This window comes from Paramormyrops kingsleyae, chromosome 21 (genome assembly GCF_048594095.1).
Source record: "Paramormyrops kingsleyae isolate MSU_618 chromosome 21, PKINGS_0.4, whole genome shotgun sequence".
Lineage (NCBI taxonomy): Eukaryota > Metazoa > Chordata > Actinopteri > Osteoglossiformes > Mormyridae > Paramormyrops > Paramormyrops kingsleyae.
The window spans coordinates 10,130,965-10,146,446 of record NC_132817.1 but is presented as its reverse complement, the minus strand read 5'-3'; the positions used below and the strand labels follow the sequence as shown (position 1 = coordinate 10,146,446).

Genomic DNA, 15,482 nt, shown 5'->3' with positions numbered 1-15,482 from the left:
GGGCTTGGCTTAAAATTCCTAACCATGCCTATGGTCCACATAGCTGGATGGGTTCATTTTGTGAAGCGTACGATTCACCGTTAACTATATTTGCACCCTCCATTTCCTCATAACAGACCGACATCTTAGATTGTATTAGTTTGCTAGCCAGATAACCAATGGATGCTGTGTGCTGTTGGGAAAAGCGTCATGCCTGCACATGTGTTATAAAAAGTACAGCTAATTATTACAGTGTTAGGAAGGAAATCTGAATTAATGTGAATTGAAAAAATTTCAATGATATTTAATGTGATATTGGTACATTATTAACACATTTGCTTGTGCCCTGGATATTAAAGAACAGCACAAATTATATAATTATTTAGGATGTTTTTCTTTTTTATCACGGTATACAGTCATACCGTCATACTTCTGCACCCATAGTTCTAAGTCCTCTTGGCAGATGTGTATGGGTTTGACTACCTATTATCCTGCAATTTGTGCCACTTCCTTCGGTAACCTAAATCTTGTTTACATAATACTCTGGTTGGTTTTCTGATTTCTTCTGAACAATTGTGCGAGTGTGACAAATGGTTCTAGAAAATTAATCTTGGGGAGCTATGAACATACCCTTTCATGGATGTGCATTTTCCATCAACGCATATCCACATTAATACTTGGCATTTAAAAACTTGATTTATTCACAATAAAGTATAAACTTTTATGGGTGTTATCTGCTCCTGAACCTTTACATCACATGTTCATTTTTGGGTTTTCATGGTTCCGCCAGCATTTTTCAGCAAAATCAAATGATAGTTAATATATTCATTTTCATTACTGGGTGCATATAGCCAGCGGTGTTTTTGATTAGCGTGGCATTCTGCATTTTTGTCTCTTTTAGTTTCTTTAAATACAGCAGATAACAGCTGCTGTCTTTACTGTGCTGAGCACATGAGGAGAGATCTTAAGATTTCTGGGTAACTGTTAATGTTTATTTTAAACCTACCTATCAGTCTTCAGGAAGAAAAAAAATCGTTTTGCTCATTTGGGAATTGCATCACATATGAGCTTGGGTTCATGCTCCAGAAAATTCACTGCCCCATTTTTTGGCACTGTAGCCCTTTCAAAGCGCTGAATCTTTTTGAACACAGATACCCAGTTGCCCAGACCAGAGCAGCGTAAAGAATTTTTTGATGACAAAAGCAAAGCAGAGACACTCAGTTTGTTGTGAACTGTCCATTTAATTGCAGAGATACATGTCCCTAGATACCTGCTAATTAGTCTGATTTGCTTGGGTATTCAGTCAACTTACAGATGAAATTATTTGTGTTATTTGTGTGCGTTGCTCCTCTATGCCTTTTAAATTGCCCCTCGGGGACAAATAAAGTTTTTTGAAATTGAAATTGAAAGATATAGGATGCAGGACTGTTTCATATATCTCTTCCCTGACTGCTTCTGATGGCTTAACGCTTGCTGACTGAACGCTTATTGCAGTAACGAATTCACTAACCTGAAAAAGGTCTGTGATGTCATTCACACAGTTTTGACCAATAGTAAGGTGTATGACCCAGCTGTGTAGATCTAAAATTGTACCCAGCCAGTAGGTATTAAAACTAAAGGCTCTCCATAATGGGAACAAGAGTCTGAAATTGTTTCTCTCAAAAAGTGCTGAGCTTGCTACCAGGGAATGAGGTGAGGATTTCTGCAGGTTAGGCGAGTGGCTCGAGGCGATTTGGTCATCTGGCATGACTGCTGCCTAGGTGGGTCTCTTTGGAGGTAGTTTGGGGTGTGGGAACACCAAGAAGCTGGATGGATTACATTTCGTAGGAAAAGGTGAACTGGTCATTCTTATTTGACCTACTGCTGAAAGCCTCAACTGGACAAGTGTAATGATGAGTGGTGATGGATGAGTGGAGATGAGTGAATGAGAGCTAGATGGATGGTGGGTTAGATTAAACTATCTCTCATTTATTTGTTTGGTTATGTTACTGGAAGAAGTTCATTTTCATCCTGTTTAAAAGAGGAGGCATAATTTCTTATGTAACTGGTAGGATAGTTTTCTCCAATTACATTTACTTACTTAGCAGACAACTTTTATCCAAAGCAACTTACAATTTAGTAGGTTTTGCTAGTGTCCAGAGGAACTGGGGCCTTGCTCAAGTGCCCAATGGCAGTATTACTTTGGCAAGCAGGGGATTTGAGCCAGTAACCATCTGATCATGGGCTCAAATTCCTAACCCATATACCCACACCTGCCTAATACTTTTTTGAGAATGCAGTTTGGTTCCAGCCTCTTCCGTTAAACAAGTGAGCCTACATCTGAACATGGCTAGGACCATGCAGAATCCGTAGGTACTAGTCTGAGAAATTGGCGTGTCCTGTTTTTAGTAGAGCAGAGATTAGTTGTGGTCATTTACACAAGGCGAGTATACCTCTCCACGCTTTGAAAGCTACAACTCCACATAAATGAGGGTGCAACGTAGGGAGATAGATCTCCACATTCTGCTGCTGTAATCTATTTTCTTGAAAGTTATCGGTTTGCTGCTTGACAGTTGTATGCATATACTCTGTGTTCAAAACTAATCTCGTTTGTTTTTATCTCATTCAACAGTCCAAAACATCTCCGTGGAAATAAGAAACACAGGGGCATATTTTCAACACAGCGGGTGATTAATCAGTTTTTTTTTTCTTCCCCGAAATGTGTTCTATAACATGTAACTAGTAGAAGTGAATTTAATTTGTGGACTGGCTGTCAACGTGGTGATATATGGACCATTTTCAGAGCGAACGACCGGGCAATTTATCTACTGAGTCTGCTGTCTAACTAAGACTGCTAATGCTCGCTATTAGGACGAAAGTATTTTTTGGGTGTGGACTTTTATAGAGGAGAGTTTGGGTGAAATGCCCTCGCCGTTTTTAAAATGTAAATGACGACCCTGGTTGAGCAGGACACAAGAAGCACTGAGGGCTGTACTTCACCAAGAAGAGATTTAAAAATGTGCAATTATATAGATATTTTATAGCAGTAATAACGGGTCATAATTTGCAGCAGTGATTTTAGTTTTTCAGATGGAGTCTCTCTTGCCCAGACACAGTAACGCACTCCTTCCTTCCCTCATCTGAATGTACTTGAGTTCAAGGCCGGAGAGATTCAGAGCTTTGAGAGTTTGAGGTCTGGATGTCATTGCAGCATGAATCAGATGACCACTTTCATTCACGCTGCTGTGTCCTCATTCTTCATCCCAGTATTCAGGAACTCTGTGGACACCAGTATCAAGACCTATAATCTCCACATGGACATTTGATGCCTTATTAGGCCCCGAAACCTCAGTCTTGCATTTATTTTTCTTACTGTTACCCAGGCTTTTGCAGTATAAATTTGTTTCCTGTGGCCACAGTCCCAACTAGCTACCATTTATCAGTGATAAGGGAAAACATTAGGGTAAAGCCCCCCCCCGTCACGTGCTTCTGCTATCCAGGCCCGAGAAACTTGCACTAGGAAATAGAGAGATTATATGCTAGAGGAAATGATTAAGATTTGGGAGATGGATAAATTTCTTTGGACTTGGGAAATCCAGGGAGAGGCTGCAGCTTGGTCGGCAGATAAGGAATCCCGATGGCAAGGGCATCGGCAGGATCTGGTCCTCGCGGGTAGGGGGGGCTTCACCCAGTGATAGGGAACCCCTTAGGAAAACTGCCAGTTTGTTTTCAATATTCTTTATATCACATTCAGATTAAAGGATAAGAAAAATCGAATTAAATATAGAAATTCTCCAGTGTCATTAAGCGTACTTCACCTTCATTAATAGCCTCCTCCGGTCAGGCCTGCTGTAAGCTTTCCAGATCAAAATGAGCCAGCCAGCATGCTGTTCTGGCGGTCTTGTGATGTTGAATGATATTATTTACAAGCTGGGTTGAGTTATCGACTGCGAGCCTGATCCGTGTCTCCTTCCAAAGGCCTGTCTCCATGCCAGTATCTCGCCTCAACTATGTATCTTAATGAGGAGGCGAGGGGGGCAATTGAGGGTTAGGGCTCCAGTTTACTGTAATCTATAGGAGGACACATGGCAGATGGGGTAGCTGGCACTGGAGTTTGCATGCTTGAGTATTATTAGGGGTTCTGATTCTTGAGCTCTGAGTAGGCTTCCTAAGTACGTGAATTTATGGCCTGGCTATTTAAGTCAGCCGCTGAAAGGGTGAAATATTGGGCTGCGTTGTTTTGGATGAGAGTGTATTAAGGAATAATAATAATGAGCCCAGTGCGGGACGAGAGGTTCCAGATTCTCAGTGGAAAGAGGGAGCCTCAGTGGTCATGGTCCCAGAGCCTCTCGGGGCTTCATGGCAATATCTCCTCCTCTTGGGCTTCTTAAGCGACATTGCCTGAGGTTCTCCTCTGCACCCCTTTCCCTCCAAGGAGCGAGGCCAGCTTTCTAAAAAAAAACTCGACATCTCATATTTCTTGAAACCCAAGGGCTGAAGCCTCTCAGTGCCCATTGAGGTGGTGATGAACTGCATCACCGTTAGCTGTGACGACCCCGTTAAGGCTTTGCTGGCCCTTCTCCTTCCTGCGGTATCACAGTGCTGTTACATCTGCGCCATACCACCTCAGACCTTCATAACGCTAAGCGGGAGTGGCCCTCTATGAGTGGCCCTCTATGAGTGGCCCTCTATAAGTGGCCCTCTATGAGTGGCCCTCTATGAGTGGCCCTCTATGAGTGGCCCTCTATAAGTGGCCCTCTATGAGTGGCCCTCTATGAGTGGCCCTCTATGAGTGGCCCTCTATGAGTGGCCCTCTATGAGTGGCCCTCTATGAGTGGCCCTCTATAAGCCCTCGCCAGCTCCTGTCTCGGGGCCCAGCACCCAAAGGGACTTTGCTACAGGACCAGGATTCCTGCCAAATATGTGCGTCTTTATGTGTCACCTGCGCCTTCAGGTTTGTGTTTGGGATTAGACTTTTAAAAACAGACTGTCCTTCTATCGACATACACGGAGTATTAGTGGAGTGATTAGGCTATGCATAGGACTGGGTATTGTTGAGTAGGGAGTTGTGGCATTTGAAGGCTAAGTGAGACGTCGCAGAGTGTTTTTTCGCTTTTTTTTCCATGAGCTGGGATGACATTTTCTTCACTTTCTTCCCCCACACCAGAAGTGCAGGCTTCCCGACCAAATGAAAACGTATCGAGCCACGCGGGGCTCCCCGCTCGCCGCTGCCAATACCCAGCGCCGTCAGTCAGCCGTCCGGGGTGACAGACACCGCGGCTGAGCAGGCAATAAGAATGCGAGAGAGAAGCTCTCATCCGACATGGGGCTGTACAGCGAGGGGGTGAGCGTCTGTCGGATACGTAACAGGAATTTCACAGATCAGCCGGGCTGTTCGCCAGCATAATTAATCTGGGGACTTGATAGAGGATGTCACAGTGAAGTGCTCCTGCTCCGATCTGCACCGTGACGTGCTCTCTGTGTGCTCTCTGCATGCTCTCTCTCTCTCTCTCTCTCTACCCCTTCCCCTATCTCTCCATGTGAGCTACATCATGACCATCGGTGCCCATGCTGAGTCTCATCGTCACTTGCCCGTGCTACGCAGTTAGACAAGAGTGTAACAGGGAACATTCTGGAAAATAGAGCTGCCAGTTATCATGGTTGAATTGGGGTCCCTAGGGAATGGTGCTAAAGGCATGTGATGGGGCAGCTTGGAGCAGCGCTGTAAAGTTTGTGGTAGATCTTCCTGAGGCTCTGTACTCTCATGGTGCGGAGGGCACCTTCAGCTATGACGTGGAGTAGAAACGCTTGGGGCAGCAAGGTTCATTTTCACTGCAATAGCTTCGCCTGGGGCGTAATGCTAATGTGGCAGAATATGGGTACATAAGACCTCATGTGAATCATTCGGTTCAGCTTCAGGTGGTAAATGTGAGACAGCAGATCTTCCTCATTACTACACAGCCTCTGCTGACAGTAAAAATCTGTACTGAGGGGGTGGGGGGGGGGCGCCACTGTGGCGTAAGCAGTCTGTTAAATATTTTATTTGCTCCTCGTTAGATCGAGCAGAATCCATTGAAACGGCTTTGGTAACCGGGCTGGTGCCTGCCTGCCGTGTGCAGAGTAACCAGCCAGATTAACTCCACGCTCTCCATGTTTAGGTGGAATCGGCAAGGTTACCCCCACCCTCCATGTTTCTGTGAGTCTAGCGGGGTCTGTCTGTATCTGTTTTCACTATCTAGTGCTCCCAACAAAAACAGCAACAGCGCAAGCAGAAAGTTCAGCGAACATATGTAGTTATTCTATCGTAAAGCAAAGATTAAATGCTAGGGGGGGGTCGCCTTGTTGTAAATATGTCCTCGCCGCCTAGCGTGGGAGTCACGCGTACCCTTGTGACAGTATTATGGCTCATGGCGCAGAGCCAAATCTGCGGCATAATTCAGCAGGCTTGCCGATATCAGCTGAGCTTGAAACGGGAGGATTCCAGGCAGAGCTGTCATTTTATTCAATTTCAACAATTTTATATAGCAAGGGGACTAAATGGGGAATTTACAGGAGCAAAACGGCCAAAATACCAAAACTTTTTCGGAATCATTTCAGTTTGTGATTGGGTTATGCAACGAGCACTACCTGGATTTAGGTATGGAAATTCAACAAAGCGTACCTCCTCTAAGAATCTGTTTATCTTTAATCCGTTCGTTTTTCATCAAGGTGCTTGAAAAGACAGAATCACTCCAATTGGAATTGTTTATGGTATTAAGATTGCCCCGTTTCCGTGATGCATGAGTCTGCATGGAGACACTTCTCTGTAATGGCCTCGTGGGGCTTGCTGTTTTGACGGTGGTGCCTTCCAGTCCGCCTCTGTGATGCCCCGGCACCAGAGGGAACACTTAGTCGATGCTGCAGTTCTTGCAGGGAGAGAGAGGAGCTTCAGCCATCCTTGCAGGAAGACATGCGTGCCAGATCTGGCTGTTCTCCACGCTTGTGGGCGCCCCTGAGCTTTGCTTCTGAAGGGCTGATGGTACAGACGGTCAGACGTCAGTGTGCGGTCAGCTGAGTTAGGAGAAGAGATGTTTGTGGGCCTGTGTCTGGCGTGTCTCCCCACATCCCTGATTTCTGTGGTTTTGCCGGGGTCCATTAGGGGACGGTATCACTGTTCCACCCCCCACCCCCCCCCCCCTAACAACGATGCACACAGGGAGTGAATAATCTGGTAAAACACATAGTCCATTACATTTACAACATGATGCCTTTTAAGGAGCTTAAACAACCAGCCTATAACCTAGTTCTGGATTCCTTCTGGTCATTCTTGTGCTGCCATTAACACTCTTCAAAGGAATCCTAAAATTCAGGCCCTGACCGCCTACCCTGCACACAGACAATCGCACTGTATGTGACACACCTGTGAATTAGGGTCTGTATATTCACGGGTGAAAGCAGAACCTGTGGTCTCTACTTCCACTGGCCGTATGAAGGCCATCGCGATGGTCCATGCTGGGCTTTGAGCCTCTGTGACATTTGGCTCTGTGTCCCCAGCAGACAGTGGTTGCTATAGACCAAAGGTACCAAAAGGCCGGGAATATTTGTGGAATCTGTTTGTTGGAGCCATTCGGGGAGGCTGCTTCATTTTTAAACAGCTCTTTTGATGCACCAGCACAAACGTGCAAGTTTGACCGGAGGCAGTGGTCGTGTTGATCTCTTTAGAGCAAATTAAAGTCGACTCCCTTCTGGTGCGTAGCCCCTTGCTGCTGGAGTGTAGCGACAACCAACAGTGGGTGGAGCAGAGGGAGAAAGGCAGCCTCACCGAGCCAGAATGGGGCTAAACACGGAAATCAGTAGGGCCAACTGGAGCAGAGTTGCCCTCTGCATGTAACCTGAGCAGGAGCGGCACCCAGCGCATTAATGAGGTGACAGGAGGCGCTAATGAGCAGTATGAGGCGTCACAAAGAAGCAGGAGCTTTCTAATGGAGGAGTCCTCGTTCCCGCTTGCTCTCACTCTCTCTCCCGCTCAAACTCCAGCGTGGAGTGATTGGCACGTCCCAAGAGAGCGGGCATCTTCAAAGCATTTGCAGAGTGCTGAATGTGTGAAACAAAAGGTTAATCGACAAATGGGAATGATTAATTTATTATATACTGATTCAGAACACAAGTCTGTGCTTCTGAGACTTTGAGCTCATTTAGCTGCGAGCCTCTGTAGTGTGAGTACTGTTCCAGGCCCTGGAGTGGATTTGATTTCCCATCTCTTCTTCTTTGAAAAGGGGCATCTTGTCATTTTTTATGTTCAAGGCCCGACTTCTGACAGCACTGCTCCAGAAGCATCACACCGTTTCTGCTTGGTCGGCCATTCGAGGGGGGCCTTGTTCGACACCCCCAAACCCCAGCACACCCCCACCTTCTCTGATTTTAATAAATCTGAAGCTGCTGCTGGAGGGACCAGAATATGATCGAGGCCCATAGAATGGATAGGAGGCATGGGGCAGTAAGGTCCTCTGCACTCCCAAAATCGGCCTCCCTATGCCCCCCTCCATTACCCCCATTCTCTACGACGAAGGCCGCCGGGCCGGACTGAGACGTTTCGCCTCCTTTCGCTTTGTTCTGTCCGGGACCTCAAAGTAATTTTTAAATGGCCGACATGAGCGGCAGAAGGGGATTGGATTGTGATTTCTCAAGAGGTAAAAAGCCTCCTGACAGCCCTTTGAACTTCAAACGGTTCATCAACTGCGCGTAGCGATTCCCTGCTCGCAGCCGAAGGCGCGGCTCCTCCTGCCGCCCGGGGATCCGGCACCGCCCGCTTTGTGACAACGCGCACATCACGATCGTGTGTTGCTTTGTCGGGACGTGTCTCTCTTCCCGCTGTCGTTTATTTTTTTTTATTCCAGGGCCAGCTTTGTTTTCCCACGAGCCTTGGGGCCCCATCGAGGTTAAGGACAGCCGATATTTATGTGATAAAGGTACAGTGCACATTATGAATTTATAGAAGTCAATTAGCCGGACTAAACTCTCAATGCCCTGTGAAGCGCTTGGGAGAAATATCGCACGATTGAGGGCCGTAGCCTATAAAAAATGTCAGAGCTTGTCAGACATGCAGAATGCAGACATTTTTAAGGGATTTTTAATAGCTCCGGCTCATGAGTGCCGTGGCTTTGGGGGACACTGACATCTTGGAGTGTCTAAGGCAGCTTGCTAGCTGCTCTGAAAAGGTCTCACTGCAGCTCCTGAGACCTTTATAAACACATCGCAGGCAATGTGTGTGCGATGTGAAGTGAAATTGTACACCAGCCTGAGGCTATAAAACCAGTGGAAAACATAAATATCTTTAAATTAAGGTCTCTAACCAAAATGGTACAGTCACATCAATAGCAGTCTGTAGTCATGTTTCTGCTAAATCACTGCAAAAAACTAAGATTCTGCTATTTAGGCTCAGTTCTTGATAGCTCATGAATATTCTACTAGATGTGTATTTTTTTCTAAATAAAAACATAAGCCTTCTGATAATGATAATGTAATTTTTGCTTTTAAAGGTATTTTATAAATTTGAACATTTTACAAATGTGCTTTTGTTAAACTTCATGTGCTTATGCTTGTCAGTGAATTACTTTCCGTAAATCATGAGCTTTTCTTCTGATTTTCAAAACACAGAAAAAGCCCTACATTGTAATTTTTGCAAAATGTTAATATTTAAAAATGGTTCATTATTCATGTGGAATTAGCGTGCTGGGGAATGTTAGACTCCACGTGTTTCAGGTGTCCTGGCATTAATAATTAGCTATTCACTGTCATTTGTCATTTGCTTCTAGCACAGCCTGTAAAGCACCCTGGTGTCTACAGGAGAAGCTGTATCTGAAAATGGCAGCGAGCAAATTAGTCAGAATCTCCCCTTGCATCGTATTGAAGAAGCATTCATTTAACATACAACAAGGTGTGGCATTTGTAGGTCTTTCTATGGGTTTAAGCTGCTGTGAAGGAGATGGTTTGCTGCTGTTGTGTGAAGCATTAGACAGGGACTGACTGTTAAGTATGGCCCTGTCAGACTTGATCTTCCTGGTAGCAGAATGTCAGCTGATCACATCGTACTTGGACATCCCCGCCCCCACCCCACCACCCCTCCCCCCTCACCCTAACCGTTTCTGTAGCGGACGTGGTTGCCCATTGCAGATTGGGCCTCAGCTTTGGGATTCAGCATCGGACATGAACGTGTCCCCGCTCCCACTGATTTCCTCTGAGTGCCAGGGGTGGGGGAGTGGTTTGCAGGCCTGTACAATCAGGTGAATGAAATGCTTTTGCACTTTGCCAAGCCTAAGCTAGTAGGCTACTGGGTGTAGGCGCTAGTTAGCTTAGCATGATGTTGTGCTTTTATCTGTAAACATACACAGCTCTCTTCTTTAACGTATACATTATAGCTTTTCCCCCCACCTTCCCTGCACGATTGCCTGATTAAGGTATAAAAGAATACTCCATGTATAGACTACCCTTTTCAGACACAAGATGGCTGTGTCACTGGCTAGCGTGTCACACTAGCAAAGAGTCTATGTGTATATGAATACCTTTAAGCTTCTAGTGTACCAATATTTTTATTAAAGTTTGAACCTAGGTTTATGAAATATGTCATTTTCATGAAAGCAGCAGTAAAATGGTGTTTACCTACAAGTAACCTCGAAGATGATTATACGGTTTGTATGATGTGATTGGCTTGGCTGCCCAGTTCTGGTGATGTGATTGGCTTGGCTGCCCGGTTCAGGTGATGTGATGTGATTGGCTATAGCCTCCGACAGATTGGTAATGGAGTTCTTGTTAATTACACTCCGTAATGTATCTGCACATACGCCTGTATAATTCAATATGATTCTGTAATTAGGAATTTGGAGTTGTAAGCTGCAACATTATAACCCCCCCTGAACCGATGCTGTGAGTGTTTGCTCGGTGGGGCTCAGTGTGATGCTTCCTGAGGCAAAAAAGGCCTCTAGGGGGTGGTGTTTCAGACAATTCAGGGCAGCATTTCAGTCACATGACACAGCCGCGAAACATTATGCAGATCCATCGCAGGACAGGCACAGATATAAGCTATGGGTAATTTAGAGATGACAGGTAGCCTAGTTGTGTGTCTTTGGACTGCAGGTGGGAACTGCAATCGGAGTATCTGCAGGAAAGCCACAAAACACAGGGAAAGTGTTGAACTCCATATATACAATGGTGTAAATATGGAGAGCAATCACATTAAGTATTAAGAACATAAGAAGGAGGTGGGATTCAAATTAAATTGTTAAAATTGCAAAAAAAATGCATTTTATTTATTTTAAGATGACTTCTTGACATCAAGGCAAATGTTTACTTAATACAAAACTCACAAGCACTAAGAAAACATCAACAAAACCACTAATGTTCGGCAGTCGGCCACTGCTGATTCTGAGAGGATGATCCCTAATCCTAAAACCCGGGTGAAATGACTCAGTGGATTCCTGGGAGCTGGCCGCAGGAAAAGGGACACCTGCATAGCAAGTTTTAAATCCCAAGAGGGGCGATTGTAGGGCCTGTTCTGCACACGCAGGCACTTGCAACGTGGCCAGATTAGTCAGCGGAACGCTTTCCTTTCTTCACAATTTCTGATTCACAGCAAGTGCCGGAACCTGCTGGAAGCGACCTTAATATGATTAGGAATGATATTTTTGTGACCCGGCAGTGGGGAAAAGTTGTAAACTGTACACAGTGTCTGGAAGCGCCGTAATGTAATGTGAAAGCAATTGCTTTATGGATCAATATGTACCATGGCATGCAGCCAGAAAAGAATTCATCTGCCCTCATTCAGGGCAGAATCAATTTATAGTTATTGATTTCGTGGCTAAGACAAAAAAAAAAAACAGATGGAGTTTCTTTATGTTGTTGGGAGCTGATTTATGTGGTGGGGCTGGAAGTAAAGCAAGAATGACATCTAATTCAGTTCCTCGCTACTTACGAGTGCACCGCCGTTAATGAAGTCCCTCTCGATGCTGCGGTGGCAGGCGACACCAGACGTCTGAGTTCTAATTCTCCTTGTGACTCATGAGAAACAACATTGTGGTCAATCAGTGGTCAACGAATGGCCAACGAAGCAAACTGCAAAACCAAGCATTAAGAGAAACATACAGCGCTGTTTTTGTTCTTCTTGTCAAACAACAATTTTGGTTTTGTGAATTCATTGTTGGAACCTCTGGACAAAAGTTAAGTTACCCATTTAAAAAAGCCAAATACAGTCGTCCCTCCATGTCCATGGGGGATTGGTTCCAGGACCCCCTCATGGATACCAAAATCCTCAGGAGTCCCTTATATAAAATGGCATAGTATTTGCATATAACCTACGCACACCATCCCATGTACTTTACCTCATCCCTAGATGACTTATAATACCTAATACAGTATAAATGCTATGTTAATGGTTTTAATACTGCATTGTTTAGAGAATAATGACAAGGAAAAAAGTCTGTATGTTCAGTACAGACACATGCTACAGCAAGGTCCGCCTACACATAAAATTCAAGTTTGCTTTTTGGAACTTTTTGGATCCTTGTGCACTTAGCTTCAGGATAGGCCCCAGACCCCCGTGACCCCGTGAGTAGGATAAGCATGGAAAATAGATGGAAGGAGGGAATTTCTGGATTTTTTTTTCTAAATATTTTTGATGCGCGCTTGGTTGAACCTACGGATGTGGAACCTGGGGATAGAGCGGGCCAACCTATTCCTATGGTAAGCAGCGGTGTGTGTGTGTGTGTGGGTGGATTAGGTTTATATTATATTTAGGGATGAGACGATCCACATTTTTTCAGTTCCGATCCGATTCCGATACACAATTGCCGGTATCGATATATAAACTAGTAAATACAGATGGAAAAAATGTATGACAAAAAAATATTTAATTTAAATTTAAATATTAAAATATTATATTGTATTAAAATATTTAATATAAATGTTTTCAAAAATCCTTTAAAATCAGTTCTTATACAACAATGCCATTGTTTTTCATAATTTATAGCCCATATACTTAAATATATATATATATATATATATATATATTTTTTTTTATTATTATTATTTTATTCTTTCTTTCTTTACTCCTAGCCTATAACTCTCTCTGCCTTTTTTGACAATAGGAATTTCCATTCATTTTAGTTTGATAGTCTGTGCTTATTGTATTGTATTCATTGGTATGTTTGTATGACTTTAGGTGTAAATATTACAAGTGTGTAAGTTGTTTGTTTATGTTGGAACTTTTGTAACTTATTGCTGCCACCTTGGCCAGGACTCCCTGGAAGAGGAGATAATGTATCTGAATGGGACATTCCTGGTAAAATAAAGGATAAATAAAATAAAATTAGGCTACTACAAACATACATAACGTACTATTCCACCTCGTTTGTACGTCTTGTTTTAAACGTTTTTGAGGCATTTGCAGTTCAATATATCTTAAAAGCAAGTATACACAAGTGGCGAATAGTTAAAATTTTAACACAATTTTTCTCCCATTAGCATCAGCTGTTACACTTTGTTGCGATGGCAGCCCCTCTTGTATCACAAGCTGCAGCGAGTTCGCAAAACAGTCCAAGTTACTTTTTTAAGTTGCTTTTTTTTTTATCTCGCACAGTTGCGTGCGCTTTGTCAATTGGATTGTCCATTAGACGCTATTCCCACCTCTCAAAACTTTATTTTACAAAGATTGCAAATCACTGTACTACTGGTTTCTGTTAAAAGCGTAAAATACTCCCAGATCGTCGCGTCTTATCTTACGCTCCTCGTACTGCGAAGAGTATGCGCATGACGTACTCACACCCACTGAGTAGCAAAAAAGAGTGAGGGGCAGCGTTAGCGTTCGATTTGAATGCCGCAAAAAACACATGTAAAATGGGAAAGAGCTGTCGTGCGATTGATTGTACAAATAGATTTAACACGAAATAGGAAATCTTTTATGAGATTGTCAAAAACTAAATAACTAAGTATAGGACGTGTATCGGTCACGCATGGCCGATACCCGATCCGTCAAATAGGTCTGGATCGGCGCCGACATTCGGATCGGTGCATCTCTGATTACATTGTGGGGACCAAAATATCCTCCGCAGCATACTAAAAGACTGTTATTTTAACATTGTGGGGACCATTTTTCACGTCACCACAAAGATCTGTGAATGCAATCAAAAAAAATAAAAATACCAAAACTCTCGTATTTTGGGTCGTGATGTTGTGATTAGAGTTTTCCCCATAGAAATGAATGAAGAGTCCCCACAAAGATATAATTACAAACCTGTGTGTGTGTGCGCGCGTGTGTGTGTGTGTTTGTGTGTGTATGCACGTGTGCATGTGTGTGTATGTGCGTGCATGTGTGTGTGTGTGTGTGCACCCTGCAATGGATCAGCAGCCCATCCTGTGTATATCTTCCTCCCTCTGGCCCTGTGTTGCATAAATGGTTGGAAGATGGATGGGTAACTTCATTATAGTAACAAAAATTAAGAATAAGAGAATTTAGTAGTATATTATACTTAACCAATGTTTGACTAATTAAATATTCATCTGAGTAATGAAACACATCTACTAAGTTCAGGTTATTGTAAAATCAAGTGTAATGTAGTTTGTAATATGGTGATAAAAATGAATTGATATTTCTGTTGTAATGAATTAGACTTACGGTCTCTTATGCTCTCCCTTAACTCTCCCTAACAACGGGAACTCCCCATCTTTGGGAAGAATTATCTTTCATCAAACTTTCCCTTTTGTTTGATTACTCCAGTGTATCATGATTCACCATCAGAGAAGTGGATGGAAAATGGATTGCTGGACTTTAATTTATTTAAATTGAAGCAGATACTCTTTTGGTAAATTTGCATTGCAGCTATTGTTATCATCATTATTATGGAGAGCTACTGCAATATTGAACCCTTGCTGTATGACAATATCATCATTACAGTATACTGTTTAATTTATTAACAATAAAAATGTTATTAAAGCTAAGGGAAAAAAAATCAAGATTCAAATAAACAACTTTGGGGTTATAATCCCAGGTGAGACACTGGCGAAAGGAACCTGAAGGCTTGTGGAGTAACACGGTACCTACCCGAAAGCTGAAGGGGGCGCCCTCGTTTCTTAAACGGTGTCCACTGTACCTGGGCAGTCCTTGTCTGTCCAGGCAATATTCTATGTGAGATCTATGAGGAACAGAAACTAGTACAAATCCAGAAGCGTTTGTAGCTTATTCCTATAAAACGATTAGCCTAACGTAAAGTACAGTAGGTCATAATACCAAAAGGAGCTCCCACCTCCTGTCATACCCGCTCTCTCTCTCACCCCGTTCACCCCCCTCCCTGTCGTACCCGCTCTCTCTCTCACCCCGTTCACCCCCCTCCCTGTCGTACCCGCTCTCTGAAACTGCCCAATCCTGTTTCCTCGTGAAGCAGAATGTAGCCACAGCATGGCTATGCTGACAGGGACCCGTGTAGAAATCATACCACGGTGGTGAGCCAAATCTTGCTGATGCTGATTCTCTGGGCCTTTGCGGGGGCTCCGCTGCC

At 43.8% G+C, this 15,482-nt stretch overlaps 1 protein-coding gene across 2 annotated transcripts in view; it reads left to right on the top strand.

The window, feature by feature from the left end:
- LOC111847641 (ephrin type-B receptor 1-B) overlaps positions 1 to 15,482 on the top strand; it is a 119,350-nt gene that overhangs the window by 57,806 nt on the left and 46,062 nt on the right. The gene's annotated exons all lie outside the window — the stretch shown is intronic.